Below are 19,615 nucleotides of genomic sequence, written 5' to 3' on the forward strand. Positions count from 1 at the left end.
TAGAACACACACTCACATTTAGATCCATCCACGGACCCCAAGACGATTCTGATCGTACCATATTGGGCCAATAACCTTTCAAGGATCCAAAATAACCTTTTTCCCATGACACACAAGAACAACCGTCGAATCCAAAATAACTTCCGTAGCTCGCAACCAAATGAATAGAGCGCCTTCCAGGCCTAAACTCTCACCTTAGCGATAGTACAATAATTTCCATACTTGGTTTCAATTTTTAATCAATCAAGTGACTGTATGCCACACCTATGCAATCTTTTCGTGGGATACGCTCCCACGACCTCCCGCACCAGGTAACAAGTCTGCACATCCACACCACCGGCCATACAAATGCTGCAAAACAAATTGAGAATCTGCAAATCAGTACACAAAGCCTCTTACACAGGACACCGATCTCAGGTGACACTAAAGACAATACCAGCTTGCTCTAAACATCTAAATTCTTTCCTGCTCATCCAAAACCATGACATTCTTGTCAACACCAAACTGCAATCTTGATCCTCAACTTTCAAATTCCATGCCGCTCACTACACCTAACATGCCAATATTCGAGAGTACAAGAATTCCATCATAACTCCTGAACCATTGATAGAATAAACTCTTCATCATATAGAAGCCTTTCTCTTACCCATTCCACGAGAACTATTGCAACACGTGACTGAATTCTCATAACCGCAAAAAATACAAATCTCAAGTAGTGGCCTAAACCTCCATAACTCTTCCGGGATCTATCTACACATAACAAGCCATTATAATCGAATGCCTCCAATTAACTCAAATTACGGCGGTCGTCAAGCCTCGCACGTACCGCCACCAGTCGCCTGTATTACATAACATGCTAAAGGAACTGATCATTTCCACCACCATACCGATTCAACCATTGCTAACTGAACTAATTTCCTTCTACTTTACTCTGGCTTGCCTTAGAAATAATAATAGCTCCATTCAGAATATAACGAACCCAATCTACACTCATCCTGAGTGACCCTATTTCATGAGACGATGTTGTCTCAAAACCCACAAACCATCTCATGCCCTCCTTGTGCACACATTCACATCTTCAATTGGTACACCCATTCTGATAAATCCTTTATGAATCCAAAACTATTTTGTCCCATCCTCCAATGCTACACCGCAGACCCATGATAACATAGAACACTCCAAGGATCTGCTAGCACATGAACACTCTCTCAGAGAAGCTCCCGACTGGATCACTTTCCTTGTACATCACCTCCACACGCAGCATAAACTCTGATTCTTCCCACAACCTGAACATGAACTGATAAGGCCAAATATAGCACACATTCCTCAAATCCTTTTGCTCAAATTACCACTGATGTTTTCTTTCCTTTAGTCGTAATAAACCGCCAATATGCCGATAACTAGAAACCTCACAAGTAGATAACCATGCAATTCAATCGTAGATGGCAGGGATCTCCCACTTAGCTTGAAGCTACAATTACATAACCCCGGAACCCACCAAAATTCCTTCTTCCTCATTAACGCGATCTCGCACAATCGACCCCACCAAATTCTTTAGAATCTTCCTGTTAAACATTTCATGAACATTCTGAATCACTAGCCACATTCAAATATTCGACCTCTTACTGGACAACCAGTAAAATTCTTCGTAGAAGTTTCATCAACACCACGCAACCACTAGCCTGCTCACAGACGATAACCCACCTGTGGAAAGTCCATACCGACACCTTCCAACGATGCTGCACTGAGTACAATTACTATGAAATCCTTAAACCATCCTGAGCTCGTGCTCATTCACCGGATGTACAAGTCTGTTCACTCCTCATGGACACCAACTAAAGGTGAAACAATACATTCTAGTCCAAAGTCATGTTGTATCCTTCTTCATATCAAGCAACTCCTTCCCGTCGTTTCCAACCTTCCTCCGTATAGCAGCCAATATTCCAAATTAAGCTCGTAGACCTAGTCACTGTCCACTATGAATCCCAAATCACTCTAAACTTTCCTCAATGTGTGTAGCTATCCTACCACAGAACCCATATGCTACCCGGCCACTCTCCCACTTTGGTCAGACCCTCTCTTTTAAGCAACTACTCGACTTCTGTTTTCTTACACTTGGCCTCCGAGAAATTTAACCACCTCAAGACACCTCCCACATGTCCTTCCTCATAAATGCCCAGTTGTTGCCCTAAATCAAATCTATCTCTGTAGCACTTGAACCAATAGATCGCTACAACTCTAAACCTCTCTGAATATCATCCTTCTCGAGCCATCATCACTAGGAACACCGATTCGATTCTGAACCATAGCACACTGCGATCTCTAACAGTCGCTTTCCCGACTCTATTTCATAATACTCTGCCCTAAAGGCGAATTGAAGAAGACTATAACACCGACAAACTTAACGCATTCAACAAGAACGAAGACACCACATCACACATGAAAATTCCATCACACTCGAAAATACCAAGTCTCGTTACTCCATCAACTCATATCTGAACATTATTAGTCTGATTGCCTTTCCTCCGCTGGAAATAAAATACTGATCCTCTGAATCATGCATTGAGAAAAACCTCTTTTCAAGTCAATGACTACCCCGACACGTAGACAAGTATACTACTATTACACAAATAATGTGCGATAGCAACGCACGAATCATCATAACAATCAATGCCAAATCTCAAAACCTTAGGTAATACTAATACTGAGCTGGAACGACAGAATGGCCTTCTGCAATGCGATGACAATTGCCCAATCCAATACACAGGGAGAAACATCCTGCACCACGTCTGTAGTACCATTAAAATTCCTCGATTCCCAATTTATAACAAGTGCTTCATGTCGCGTAAGATTGAATAGGAAGAGAATGAAGGCATAAGCCTCAAAGGAATCAAATCGCACGATGAGGAATCAAGAAGGGAAGTGCTCCAAACAGTCATGTAGCCCCTCGAGGATAAGTACAGACATCTCCATACCGATCCACAAGACTCTACTAGACTCGCTCATGACTCGTGAGACCTAAGTGAACCTAGTGCTCTAATACCATATTTTCACGACCCAAAATCCATTAAAGGTCGTGATGGCGCCTAATACCGCGGTCAGGCAAGCCAACAATAAATGATTATCCTAATTACTCATATTAGTATTTGAAATCATAATTTTCTTTAGTTACATAATACAAAATGGTATTTACAAAGTGAATGAAAATATTTTTCGCAACTACATTAATGAATAACCCATAAGCACCCACAAAACCCAGTGTCAGAAGTGCATGAGCATCAACTAGGAAGTAAAATAAAATACAACATCTGTCCGGAATAGAAATTAGAGAGGAAAAATATAAATTACTCTGAAGGAGACTCTGTCGGTTGCGGTTCATAACATGAAATGCAGCTCGCAGTAAGTCCCTGCATCATCCGCGCCTCCGCGCCAAAGGACCACCAGACATAAAAGTACCTGCACAAAAATGTGCAGCAAGTGCAGTATGAGTACGTAAATCAACGTGTAACCAGTAAGTATCTAGCCAAACTCCGGAGGAGTAGTTACGAGGGGTCGACATCGACACTTACTAGTGGTCCAATAATATCAGGTACAGTAAAGAGGTGAACAAATATGAGGCAAAGTAAGTAATAAAATAAACAAGTATAAATACGTGGTACAATTCTCCTCTTTACAATAGGCTTAAGCTCTCAATTAGCAAACTTCCTCCTCAGCTGGAGCATATATATATAAATATATAGTGGACGTCACCAAAAAGGGTCGTTATACTTCAAATCAGGAAGAACTCACAGATACAATAGCTTCTTGCCAAATGTTACGCACAATTTCATGAGGATATTTTATAGAAATGTCGAGAGGTAGGGCCCTATCCCATCATAATCCGTGCAGTGCCGAGGGTCGAATGGCACAAACCATAGATGTATCTATTAACCTGCCGAGGAGAACAACCCGCTCCCATGAGAGTGTGGTACATAAATCCTGCCGAGGCGAACGGACCGATCCCATTACAATAAGAAGCTTTAACGGGTCTTTGACCCCACTCACAAATAAACGTGTGAGTTATAATTTCTTTTACGAAAAACCTTTCAATGAAACATACGTATATATATCGCAGACACAATTTCATAAGAGGAATACAATTGTTTCGTGACTAATCATGAAACTCGTGAAGTGTCACGACCCAAATTCCATTAGAGGTCGTGATGGCGCCTAACATCGCTGTCAGGCCAGCCAACAATAATTGATTAACTTAATTACTCATTCCAGTATTTTCAAATCGTAATTTCCTTCAATTAAATAGTAAAAGATAGAACTTACGGAGTAAATGATAATATTTTCCCCAAATACACTAATGAACACTCATAAGTACCCCCAAAAGCCGGTGTCACAAATGCATGAGCATCAACTAGGTAAAATAAAATAAAATACAGCATCTGTCCGGAATACAAATTAGACAGGAAAGATATAAGTAGCTCTGAAGGAGACTCTGCTGGCTGCAGATCGTAACATAGAATGCAATTCACCTAAGTCTCTGCATTAACCATGCCTCTGCGCCCACAAAGCCACTAAACATATATGTGCCTGCACAAAATGTGCAGCAAGTACAGTATGAGTACGTAAATCAACGTGTACCCAGTAAGTATCCGTTCTAACCTCGAAGAAGTAGTGACAAGGGGTCGACTCCGACACTTACTATGGGCTATAAATAAAATACTAATGATATAATTAAGCATGGATTACATAGAACGACTGTAAGCTCAATATTATGAAATAAGTAAACAATTCTTTTGTTAATAAGAAATTTCCAAATTTATTTTACATCATTTATCATTTTGTATCTCAGGCCAATGAAGAAATATCAATTACTTCCTCCGTTTCAATTTATGTGAACCCATTTGACTGGGCACGGAGTTTAAGAAAAGATAGAAGGCTTTTAAACTTGTGTAAAATGAGGCACATATATTTTGTGTGGCTATAAATTATTGCATAAAGGTAAATTATTTCCAAATAGGGAAAGAGGTCATTCTTTTTTGGCATAGACTAAAAAGGAAATATGTTCAAATAAATTCCAAGCAACCAATTAAATCATGCGCAAATCATGTCGAGGTCGTACGGCCCGATCCAACATAAATATTTGAATTGTGCACTACCGAGGGTCGAACGGCACGAACCATAGATGCATCTATCTGATACCGAGGCGTTCGGCCCACTCCACAAAAGAGAAAATACAAGTAAAACAACCAATTCAAGATTTATTAAGGGCAATTATTCAAGAAAATACCAATTCTCATTAACGGTCAAGAAAATGAAGTTTAACCTTTTAAAATTCCTTTATCAAATTTCAATGTGCTTTAATCAATTAAATTAACAAGTAGGGTGCAAACATTGAAAGTATAACATGATTTGGGCCCTAGACTACCCGAACATAAGCATAATAGTAGCTACGCACGGACTCTCCTCACCTCGTGCGTACGTAGCCCCCACAATTAGCAGCACATATTAAATCAATTCACCTATGGTGTTAATTCCCTCTTACAAGGTTAGAAAAGAGACTTACTTCGCTTCGAAGTTCCATAACCGGCTCCAAAGCCTTTCCAAAAACTCAAACCAATTTTCATCGCTCCAAAACTAGTCAATAAATGTGCAAATCCATAAATATATACTCTAATACTCATTATAATTCAGTTTAGAACAATTTCCAACTCCACTCGAAAAGTCAATAAAGAGCACCCCCGGGCCCACGTGCCCGGATTCCAAAATATTTCGAAGATAGTCGCTACCCATAACATTACGAACTCCAATATATAATTTATTCTCAATTTAATGCCCAAATTCGTGGTCAAAATCCAAAGATGCCAATTTCTAGGTTTTTCTTCAAAACCCCAAATTTCTACAAATTTCATGCCTAAATCCGTATATAAACCATGTATTTAACTCACAATATGTGAGGATGACTTACATCATGAAGGATGACAAAATGGCACTCCAAAATCGCCCCCAAGGCCGGCTCCAACGAGAGAAAAGAGGTGAAATGAGCCAAAACCCGATTTGTGTAATTTATGCATTCTGCCCAGGTGACCTCCGCCCATGCGCTCACTAGACTGCTTCTCCGGTTCCACAGGTGCGGAAAAAAGTTCCGCTTCAGCGGAGGTCCCCCAGCTGCCCAGCCCGCTTCTGCGCTATGTCCCCCACAAATGTGTATCCGCTCTTGTGCCAAAACATCCGCACATGCGCATCCACTTCTGTGGCAAAATGTCCGCACCTGCGGACTGCCAGTCCCCCACTCCCTTTTCGCTTCTGCGACCTCCTGGCCACTTTTTGGCCTCCGCACCTGTGGCCAAAACCTCGCAGGTGCTGTTACACCAGATGACAGCAGCGCCAGCGTTCTTCGAAGCCCAAACTTGATCCGTTTACCATCCGGAATCCACCCGAGGCCCTCGGGACCTCAACCAAATATACCAACATGTCCCAAAACACATTACGAACTTAGTTGAGGCATCAAATCATGCCAAACAATATCAAAACTATGAATCACCCTCCAATTCAAACTTAATGGACCTTGAAATTTCAAACTTCTACAATCGATGCCGAAACCTATCAAATCACGTCCGATTGACCTCAAATTTTGCATACAAGTCATAATTGACATTACGAACCTACTCCAACTTCCGGAATCGAAATTCGACACCGATATCAAAAAGTCCACTCCCGATCAAACTTCTCAAAATCATCCAAATTTCCAACTTTTGCCTAATGACACCAAAATGACCTACGGACCTCCAAATCCACTCTCGGACGCGCTCCTAAGGCCAGAATAATCATACGGAGCTATTCCCAAAGTCGGAATCCCAAACGGACATTAATAACACTGAAATGCACTTCAACCCAAATTTATGAAATTCTTCCAAATGCCAAATTTCCAAAATAGGCGCCGAACCGCTCCCGGGTTATCCAAAACCCGATCCGGACATACGGCCAAGTCCAAAATCATCATAAGAACCTGTTGGAACCTTCCAATCCCAATTCTGAGGTCGTTTACTGAAAAATCAACCCTTAGTCAATTCTCCAACTCAAACCTTCTGAAATTAGAATCTTCTTTCCAAATTAACTCTGAACTTCTCGAAGTCCAATTACGACCACACGTACAAGTCATAATACCTGAAGTGAAGCTACTCATGGCCTCAAACTGTCGAACGATGCGCTAGAGCTCAAAATGACCGATCGGGTCATTACATTCTCTCCCACTTAAACATATGTTCGTCCTCGAACGTGCTAAGAACTGCTCTGGAGTTGTCCGAAATCACTGTTTAATACCTCGTGCACCTACCCGTGCTACCACAACCCAGTTGAGCACATTAGCTTGAGCTAGTCTAAAGATCCTCCCTTTTATTTAGTCAAACAAGCCTAAGAGCCAAATTCCAACATGCGGAACTCTCCACCAGGCCTGTTTCCAACATACAAACATCGTATCAATCACTACACGATGCACCAATACATGATTACATACCTTTGTTGAATTCGCACCTTGCACCGCATAATTCACATGACTATAATAACATCCTCCGATAATAATAGCTGAAATTCCATGAATCCGATGCCTACAACACACCTCATGACACATATAAGTCCTGCTCCAACTCTTGCAATGCTGCCACGATGGAAGAGATGTGCAGAAATTCATAACCAACCGATGAGTCAACAAATCATTGAGTTTCTCCTCTTGACAAGAACCATTACCTCATTATGAACCAAATAACGATATTTGCTCTTTAATATGCTTCATATAAATCTGACCGCACTGATCCTAGGTCCAATAATCTTGTCTTACCCAATATAAGATGCTCAGGCAATAAGCCACCTCAGATACTGCCAAAACTCTCATATGATGCCACAATGTGCCCACAAGCTACAAACTCGAATGTGATACATAAGGAAAACGAACTTTGGAAAGAACTACTCAACCCACGTAACTAATTAAATGACCGAAAGGATGTTATGAACCTTCCTCAGAAATGAGAAACAAAACACACAAGAATAGAAATGGGAAACTGTACTGAACGTCACACTGTTGTGGCGTGCAACCCGATCCACACATGATACCATTGCGGCATGCAACCCGATCCAACCATGATACCCATGGCGGATGCCACCTGATCCAAAGAACATACTCGTGGCGGCGTGCTACCCGATCCACACATAATAATCTAAAGAAAACACACATCGAGCCGTAACACTTATACTCACGAAATGCCTGAATATCAACCATAAGCATGCCAAGTGCATAATACATATCCTAGGGAGACGGGTATAGTCATACGTTATAAAACTCAAGCACAACTAAGGTACGATATATGATCTGCATCTCGAGAGACATCCTACTCACATAACAACACCGCTATGCGAGACATCAACACTTTGTACAAATAATCAAGCCGTCTCATGACCCACTTGGCACCATAGAGTATCACATAAAATAGTTGGCGACGAAATTAACATCCCACGCCCCAATACTCTTCCATAAGGAATGCTACGCTGAATGAACACACCCAGGATGGTGTAGAGTACACATCCATATTTGGACCCACCAACGGACCTCAAACCGATTCGGATCATACCATGCTTGGGCAAATAACTTCTCAAAGATCCACAACGACCTCTTTCCCATGACACACAAGAACAGCCGTTAAATCCGGAATAAACGCCCACAATTTACAGCCAACTGAAGAGAGCGCCCTTCAGGCCTAAACTCTCACATTAGCGATAGTACAAAAATCTCCATACTTGGTGTCAATCTTTAATTAATCAAGTGACTATATGTCACACTTATACAATCTTCCCGTGGGATATGATCCTCCGACTTTTCGTACCGGGTAACAAGTCTGCACGTCCATTCCACCGGCCACACTAATGTTGTAAAGCAAATCAAGAAACCGCAATCAGTAAACAAAGCCTCTTACACAGGACACCGATCTCAGGTGACGCTAAAGACAATACCAGCTGACTCTAACCATCTGAATTGTTTCTTGCTCATCCGAGCTCGTGACATTCTTGTCAACACCAAACTGCAACCTTGATTCTCAACTTTCAATTCCCACGCCGCTCACTGCACCTAACATGCCAATACGCGAGAGTATAAAATTTCATCATAACTCCTGAACCACTAATAGGATGCACATTTCATCATATAGAAACCTTTCACTTTACTCGTTTCAGGAGAACCATTGCAACACGTGACAGAATTCCCATAACCACAAGAAATTCAAACCTCAAGTAGTGGTCTAAATGACCATAACTCTTTCGGGATCCATCTACGCATAACAGGCCATAATACTTGAATGCCTCCAAATAAATATCAATTACGGTAGTCGTCATGCCTCGCACGTACCATCACAAAGAACATGTATAACTTAACATGTTGAAGGAACTGATCATTGCCACCATCATGCCCATTCAACCATTGCTAACCGATCCGACTTCTTCTAATTTACTCTGGACTTGCCTTAGGAAAAATAATATCTCTATTCAACATATAACAAACCCATTCCTCACTCATCTTGGCGACCTTATTTTACGAGACCACGTCGTCTCAATACCCATGAACCATTTCATATTCTCCTTAAGCGCACAATATCATCGTCATCTGGAACACCCGTTCTGCAAGACCTTTCGCGAATCCGAAGCTACTTCTTCCCTTCCTCCAATACTGCACCTCATACCCAATGATAACATAATACATTCCAAGTCTCTTTCATAATCCACTATAACAGCTCGATACTAAACCATAGTACGGACTCGAAATTCTTAGGCACCCCATTTTAACTCTTGAATCCACTAGGACCGTTGTTGAGAGACCCATTCCGACCTGGTCCCGAATATAATCAACTCCAAGGCTCTGCTAGCACATGAACACGCTCTCAAAGAAGCACCTGGCCAAATCACTTTCCTTGTACATCACATCTATATGAAGCATAAACTCTGAGTCTTTTCAAAGCCTGAACATGAATCAATAAGGCCAAACATAGCACATATTCCCCAAATCCTTTGCTCAAATCACCACTGATGTTCTCTTTCCTTAGTCGTAATAACCCATCAATCTGCCGATAACCAGAAACCTCTCAAATAGATAACTATGCAATCCAATCCTAGGCGGTGGGGCTCTCCCACTTAGCTTGAAGCTACCGTTACATAACCCTAGAACCTACCAAGATTCCTTCTTCCTCACTGACATGACCTCGCGCAATCGACCCGCCAAATTCCTCGAAATCTTCCTGTTAACATTTCATGAACACTCTAAATCACTAGCCACCTTTACATATTCAACCTCTTACCGGATATCCACTATAATTCTTCGTAGAAGCTTCGCCAACACCACGCGGCCGCTAACCTGCTCACAGGAGATAACCAACCTATGGAAATTCCATGCCGACATTACCCAACGATGCTGCACTGGGTAAAATTACTATGAAAGGAACCCATCCTGACCCCGTGCTCATTCACCAGCCATAAATTCCATTCACTCCCCATTGACATTACTAAAAGGGCGACAATACATTACAACCCGAAGTTAAGTTGCATTCCTCTTCCTATCAAGAAAACTCCTTTTCGTCGTATCCGACCTTCCTCCGTATAGCAGCCAATATTCCAAATTAAGCCCGTAGACCTAGACACTGACCACCGTGAATCCCAAATCACTCTAAACTTTCCTCAAGGTGTGCAACTATCCTACCACAGAACCCATATGCTACTCTGCCACTCTCCCACTTTGGTCAAACCCTCTTCTTTAAGCAACTACTCGACTTCTGCTTCTCACACTTGGCCTCCTAGAAGTTTAAACACTACAAGAAACCTCACATATGTCCTTCCTCATAAATGCCCAGTTGTGGCCGTAAATCAAGTCCTTCTCTGTAGCACTTGAACCAATAGATCGCTACCACTCTAAACCTCTCTGAAGATTGTCCTTCTCGAGCCATCAACGTGAGGAACACCGATTAGATTCTGAACAACTGCACATCGCGATCTCTGACAACCGCTTCCCCGGCACCATTTCACAATACCCCTCACCAAAAAAGAATTGAAGAAAACCATAATACCGGCGAACTTAGCACATTCAATCAAGGACAACGGCACCACATCACAGATGAAAATTCCACCACACTCGAAAATACCAAGTCTCGTTACACCATCAACACAAACCTGAACATTTCAGTCCGATTGCCTTTCCTCCGCCAGAAATAAAATACTGAATCTCTAAATCAATCACTGAGTAAAACCTCCTTTTAGGTCATTCACTGCCTCGATGCATAGACAAGCATCCTATCATTACACAAACTTCATAACAATCAGTGCCAAATCTCAAAACCTTAGGTTATACTGATACTAAGCTGAATAGACAGAACGGCCTTTCACAAGGCGACGACAACAACCCAATCAAATATGCAGGGAGAAACATCCTAAACCACCTCTGCAATACCATTACAATTTCTCAATTCCTACTTGATAACAAATGCTTCACGTCGCATAAGATTGAATAAGAAAGAAATTAAGGCATAAGCCTCAAAGGAATAAAATTTCACGATGAGGAAATCAAGAAGGGAAGTGCTCCTATCAGCCCTGTAGCCTCTCGAAGATAATTACAGATGTCTCCGTACCGTTCCTCAAGACTCTACTAGGCTCGCTCATGACTCGTGAGACCTAAGTGAACCTAGTGCTCTGATACCATGTTATCACGACCCCAAATTCCATTAGAGGTCGTGATGGCACCTAACACCGCTGTCAGGCCAGCCAATAATAATTGATTAACTTAATTACTCATTCCAGTATTTTCAAATTGCAATTTCCTTTAATTAAATAGTAAAATATTGAACTTACAGAGTAAATGATAATATTTTTCCCAAATATACTAATTTTCACTCATAAGTATCCCCAAAACCCGGTGTCACAAGTGCATGAGCATCAGACTCTGCTGGCTATGGATCGTAACATAGAACGCAGCTCACCTAAGTCCTGGCATTAACCATGCCTTTGCGCCCACAAGGCCACTGAACATATTTGTGCCTGCACAAAATGTGCAGCAAGTGCAGTATGAGTACGTAAATCAACGCTTACCCAATAAGTATCCGGTCTAACCTCAAAAAAGTAGTGACGAGGGATCGACTTCGAAACTTACTATGGGCTATAAATTAAATACCGATGATATAATTAAGCATCGATTACATAGAACGGATGTAAGCTCAATATCACAAAATAAGTAAACAATTTTTTTGTTAATACGAATTTCCAAATTTATTTTTCATCATTTATCATTTTGTATCTCAGGCCAATGAAACAATATCAATTATTATAAATTACAAGCAACCAATTAAATCATGCACACATCATGCCAAGGTCGTACGACCCGATCCAACATAAATATTTGAACTGTGCACTGCCGAGGATCGAACGGCACAAACCATAGATACATCTATCTGCTACCGAGGCGTTCGGCCCCGCTCCACAAAAGAGAAAATACATATAAAACAACCAATTCAAGATTTATTAAGGGCAATTATTCAAGGAAATACCAATTCTCATTAGCGGTCAAGAAAATGAAGTTTAACCTTTTAAAATTCCTTTATCAAGTTTCAAAATACTTTAAGCAATTAAATTAACAAGTAGGGCGCAAACATTGAAAGTATAACATGATTTGGGCCCTAGATTACCCAAACATAAGCATAATAGTAGCTATGCACGGACTCTTCTCACCTCGTGTGTACGTAGCCCCCACAATTAGCAGCAAATATTAAATCAATTCACCTATGGTGTTAATTCCTTTTTACAAGGTTAGAAAAGAGACTTACCTCACTTCGAAGCTCCATAACCGGCTCCAAAGCCTTTCCAACAACTCAAAAACCGATGCCCATCGCTCCAAAACTAGTCAATAAATGTGCAAATCCATAAATGTATACTCTAATACTCATTATAATTCAATTTACAACAATTTCCAACTCTGCTCGAAAAGTCGATAAAGAGCACTCTCGGGCCCACGTGCCCGAATTTCGAACATTTTTGGAGATAGTCGCTACCCATAACATTACGAACTTAAATATATAATTTATTCTCAATTTCATGCCCAAATTCGTGGTCAAAATCCAAAGATGCCAATTTCTAGGTTTTTCTTCAAAACCCCAAATTTCTATAAATTTCATGCCTAAATCCGTATATAAACCATGTATGTAACTCACAATATGTGGGGATCACTTACCTCATGAAGGATGATAAAATGGCACTCAAAGATCGCCCCAAGGCCGGCTCCAACGAGAGAAAAGAGGTGAAATGAGCCAAAACCCGATTTGGCTAATTTATGCATTCTGCCCGGGTGACCTCCGCACTTGCGCTCACTGAACCGCTTCTGCGGTTCCGCAGGTGCGGCAAAAAGTTCTGCTTATGCGGAGGTCCCCCAACTGCCCAGCCCGCTTGTGCGCTAAGTTCCCCGCAAATGCGCATCCGCTCCGGCGCCAAAACATCCGCACATGCGCATCCGCTTCTGCTGTAAAACGTCCGCACCTGCGGACTGCCAGTCCCCCACTCCCTTTTTCACATCAGTGACCTCATGGCCGCTTTTGCGGCTCCGCACCTACGGCCAAAACCTCATAGGTACGGTTACACTATCAAATCAAGTCCGATTGACTTCAAATTTTGCACACAAGTCATAAATGACATAATGGGCCTATAGAAATTTTTAGAGCTGGATTCCGACCCCGATATCCAAAAAGTAAACTCCCCGGTCAAACTTCCAAAAATAAATTTCCTACTTTTTGGCATTTCAAGCCTAATTTAACTACGAACTTCCAAAGATCTTTCGGACACACTCCTAAGTCCAAAATCACCATACGGAGCTATTGGAATCATCAAAACTCTATTCCGGAGTCGTTTACACATAAGTCAACATTCGGTCAACTATTTCAACTTAAGCTTCAAATCTTGGAACTAAGTGTTCCAATTCATTCTGAACCATCATCGACGAGTCACATAATTATAATTGAACACAGGATACTCAAAACGACCGGTCGGGTCGTTACATTCTCCCCCACTTAAACATACGTTCATCCTCGAACGTGCCAAGAGTTGTTCCTAAGCCTTTAAATCACTGTTCCACCCTACCATGCACATACCCGGGGGTGATCCCACGCCACCCTATTTTATGTAGGCCTGACAACACAACATAACTGAAAATCATTAATTCAACCTTAACCCATAAACCTTGGAATTCAATTTCCAACATTCATAATTTCTTTTCAAGACCCGAATCTCACATCTACACAATGTATAAGTCTGAACAAAATGTATCAAGCCATGTCCATAACCCCTTATATAATCACATAACATACTACACAACTCGCATACTCGCCGCACCATTTCCGATCACAGTAACTACTCAAAACCAACCTGGTACTAGTATTAAACCCCATATTAAAAAAAACTTCGTTCCAAAACCTTTGTACATTGCCGATAATGAAAGAAACACGCGGAATCTCATAACCACTTATCAGATCAACAAGTCATGGAGCTCTCTCGCCCCAACCAAAACCATAATCACTTTCTAAGCCGACTTTCGATATTATTCTCCCAAATATACCGTAATCAAACCTGATAGTACCCATTATAGATCCAATGACCTTATATTATCAAATACAAGCTACTCTATTGACATGCCACACGAACACTACCCGGGGCCACAAAATGTGCATTTCGAGAACCAATGCACAACAATTCAAGTGTACTAAAACATAAAAAATGACTCGAATGAGAGAACCATCTCGCAAGCTCAACAAGTACCGCCACAACAAAATGCTAAGGACCCATCAACACCGTAGAACCATAACACACGAATCTAACACTGAGGATCATATTTTAACATAACCTTACTGCAATGCGTGACCCCATCAAACATTGGTCCATATGAAATACCCCAAGCCACCATGCTCAAAATCAATAATCACGCGCAATTCGACATCATGTACCTAAGGTGCATGACCATAACCATGGAGGGACAAATGACACAATACCACAGTCTGGAAACAACATAACCAATGCGCAATCACTCATTCAACATCCTGATACCCATCTCACTCAAATTATGATGTAGGGCCCAAATAGAACCGGAACATGTGTGCATACAACCCACGAATCACCACCCCTCGTGGCATAGAGGAGTAACACATAGAACATATCAGAACAAGAATAAGCTCAACTCTAACCGAAAGGCACATCCCTCAACAATAGCAGTACGGAGTCAACCAATCCGACCCGAATGTCTAACACACTTTTCATACACGATCCTCCCACGAGGAGTACTTCTATAATTCTTCCGTTCCACATAGCAAAATCTGAGTATCAACGGTCGATCAACCAGGCGAGTACCGCAATACCAATGAAGCATATGTAAGTCAACACACAATGCGCCTTCTGAAATGCGCACCCTTCTCAGGAATTACCAAGAAGTTATAGCATCTATCTAAACATCGGGAACCGTCCATGTTGTCTAAGAATTTATGATCTTTCTTTCAACACTGACCGCGACCTTGCACATGCAAACCCCAATCCCACACAACACACCACCATTATCATGCCATCATATGAAAAGTACGAGAACATCATAATCAACTCTGAGTCACAAGCAGAATACACATCCGGTTGGCCGGAAACCCTCTATTTGATCTCATCCAGGAGAAAATCACAATACGCCACATGTTCCTCATGCAAGTAGGAAATATCCACCTCGAACAGTGATAGAAACCATCAAGAACTATTCAAAACTCATTTGTCCATATCCGAGTTGTTAGAGCTTAATCTCCCCAACTCTACCAAGCCACGCAGGTTGAAAAATCTGAGAGTATTGCCACCAAAATATCCGTAGAGCCTCGCCACATCATAATTACCCAAAGGAACCAAGCAGACCATTACCATACTGGCCTAGTCTACTACCCAGTTGTCTTATTTTCTTCAAGTTTCTTCTGAATTACCCTCAAGTTGACACTTCTCCTTGTCAGAACACTATGATCCTTACCCAAAGCTCATTACAAGACATCCCAACATAAAACGACATCGCCCTAAGGCCTATAAGCCATTGTATTGTTATTAAGCACCCCCATAAGTACCGCATCCGAAATGCCCACTCTGAAAATGCCTTATGTGAATTTAAAATTGTTCTTTTACCTTTCTTGCACTAGAATGTAGAATCCATAGCCACACAGAATTACTGCAAGTCCCGGCACCAACAAATGCAAATCTCAGATTCTATCCACAAACAAGTCCGGAAAATTCTCAACTGCTATATATAAATCTCGAACCCATTAGAATCTTCTCAAGAGTCACCCACTTTGCTCAAATCTAAATTGCACCTCCCAAATGGACCTAAAGACACATGCCCCATTAGCACAACACCCAAAGAAGTAATCTCTGCCTTAACACCACCGATCAAATTCATACTCCGTGTGTACTACTTCCTTCACAAATAACAACTCACTAATCCCATGATTTTCATATACTTATAAAGTGCAATATAACCCATGTCCAGGAATTTCCATACTCGAGTCATCCTCAATCTCAATCTCCGCAAGTCATAACGGATCCATGATGGTAGGCTATAACTATGTATTTTGGCTACTATCTGCACTCTAATTCGTTGTACTTTACTGATGTTTTAGCGTTAAATGGTAGTAAATTGATCTGATTGAGTACTTTATGCTTTGCAGGAGCAATTCCGGGCTACAATGAGGGTATAGAGCATTTTTGAGCTAATATGGAGCGTTGAAGGCCAAGTAAAAGCGTATGGAGTAAATTGGGAGTTTGTTCGAGGATCAAAGGAGATTAGCACACTTAAAAAAAAGAACGAAGAAGAGTGCAGAAAATTTCCCAAGTGCGTGGCCGCGCAAGTCAAGCAGAAACTGGCCAAAGTGCGCGGCCAAATGCGCGGTCACCTGCTCAGGTGCACGTCCGAGCACGTCCTTCCGATAAAAATTTCCCAGGGCTAAAATTGTAATGCCGTGGGCGACTTTCCTTGACCTATATGAAACCCAGCTCGTCTAAAAAGAGGATATCTTGGATTTTAGGAGAACATTTGAGTGAGAATAAGCACGGAAGCAACGAGAAAGCTAGATACTTGATCCAATTCACTCAATACGAAAGTTTGGTTGAATTTGGGAATTGTAATGTCTTCTTGTTCTTCTAATACTCTTGTTTTGAATACTTTCTTTGTTATGGAGTAATTATCCTCAGGGTTGTTGACGGATGTTGTGAATTGATTATTGTTTTTGGAGTTTACTCTATGTTAATTGCTCAACCTTACTGAATGAGTTATTAATTGAATTGCAAGGTTTATTTTAGTTTTACTTTAATCGAAAGAGAAGTTTTATGCTATTTGCTTTGTACCATCTTAATTGGGTTGACATAACTCCTCTTCTAGGTAATTGAAATAGCTTAAGGAAGTATCGATTTACCCAGTTTAGGAGAATAACCGAGAGGTATTCTTCAAAAGATCATTCATTCACTAATTTAGTGCATATATTCATAGGAATTGTCATTAGGTTAGCTAAAGGAATCAAATTTATTCGGAAGAAGAATTGGAATCCCGGAAATAGCATGATCATCTATTGAAATCGAAAGAATCAATAGAAGTTAAGATTGAATTTAGCACAGAGTACCCAGAATAATAGTTGATTACATATCTTGTCATCGCCCTTGCCTCTCCCATTGATATTCCTTTGTTATTACTAATCATTCGGGTATCACCAATTTCTTACAGCTGATAATCTTAGTTTATTTATAGTCAATAATAACATAAATCAAAAGGTTTATTATCCTGGATAGTGTTAAGCTGAAGAATTAATAGAACATTATTGAAACCAATCCCTGTGGAGATGATTTAATACTATATTATCTTTGACTAGCGAGCCTACGTTTTTGTACACCAGTTTTGCACACAATTATGCCTCTGACCTAAAACTAGTATTTAACACATAACCATGAAATCAAATCGTCAATAGCAGTCTCCCCCACTTGGCTCAAATCCATAGAACAAAACATTCCATAACACACAATACACATACGCTATTATTGCCAAAATACCGCAGTCAGTTCAACGAAAATTCTTCTCAAGCTCATGCAACACCAACCTAGAATACCTCAATCGTCCGCTAAGCTCGCATTTATTCTCTTGACATTCAATTCAACTTTCCCAAACAGATTCAAATTCAATCTCAACACATACACCCCGCTGGTAGAAAATAAACTCTCCACACAATATCATAAGAATCACACCTCCGTAGATTACTCTTCAGGAGATAACCCACCTGCTTAGCCTCAAATTGGCATCTTGCTATACCCTTTCGCAGCCACAATTACTACGCAATTACTTAATATTCCTGAGTCCAAACTCATTATCAAGACATGAGAATTTAGTTTGTCCTATAATTTAACAACATGAAAAAAAAAAGTCTTCCGACACATTCCACTCGAGACTATACGTCACATCAAGATAGAAATCTAGCACCCAATAACCCTATTTACATCTCGAGAAACTCTTTTTTTTTGTTACATTCAAACCATCTGAACATATTCTGCAGTCGGATCATACTAATCATTTAGTCATTCCATCACTCATCGAGCAATAAATTCCACTCGTAGGGACACTACCGGACTTATGAGTCCAAATTTAAAAGTTACGACTGAAGCTGCCAAACTCGAGCGACGGTCTAACCCTGGCCTCAAGTCCTCCAGAGAGCCCCATCACCAAAATATAGAATACTCATCTCAAACCTCATTCATGGAATCACAAGCCGGCGACGCACAACTGATATTGAGCGCTCACATGTGTATACGAATGTGCGGAGGGAATTCAAAGAGTTATGTTTCAAGCTGAATCAATGTCGCACGATAAGGAAAGAAAGATGGAAAATTATCCTAAATGCCCTGTAGCCTCTCGAAGATAGGTATGGACGTCATCATACCAATCCACAAGACTCTACTAGACACTTTCTCATGACTTATAGAACCTATGAACCTAGAGCTCTGATACCACCTTGTCAATACCTAAATCCACCTAGTCGTGATGGAACATAACCCAACCTGCCAGGTAAGCCAATTAACAACTAACCAACTTAAATGAGATTTATTATCAAAAGAAATAAAATTACAACTACTTTTATACACGAACTTCCCAAGGACTGGTATTACAAATCATGAGCTTCTAAGATTAGAATTTACAAAGCTGGTATAAAATAAATACATCCTTTGTTCGATATGTACATAAACATATTTTTTTATAAATCTAAGGCTACCATGAACAAGAGGTAGCGACAACCGGAACTCAGGTACGTCTTCAAATCCAGCTCCCGTCGATTACATTATCGTCAGCATCCAACATCTGCAGGCAAGGTGCAGAAGTGCAGTATGAGTACAACCAACCCCATGTACTCAATAAGTAACAAACCTAACCTTAGGTTGAAAGTAGTGACGAGCTGGAACACAGGTCAAAGTCCAACACCAATAGCCAACAAAATCTCATAATAATATAACAAAAATGGTACAGGAAATAACTCAGAAATAAAACATTCAGCTCGTTCACAGTTCCATAAAC

The sequence above is a fragment of the Nicotiana tomentosiformis genome, chromosome 7, assembly GCF_000390325.3.
Source record: "Nicotiana tomentosiformis chromosome 7, ASM39032v3, whole genome shotgun sequence".
Classification (NCBI taxonomy): Eukaryota; Viridiplantae; Streptophyta; class Magnoliopsida; order Solanales; family Solanaceae; genus Nicotiana; species Nicotiana tomentosiformis.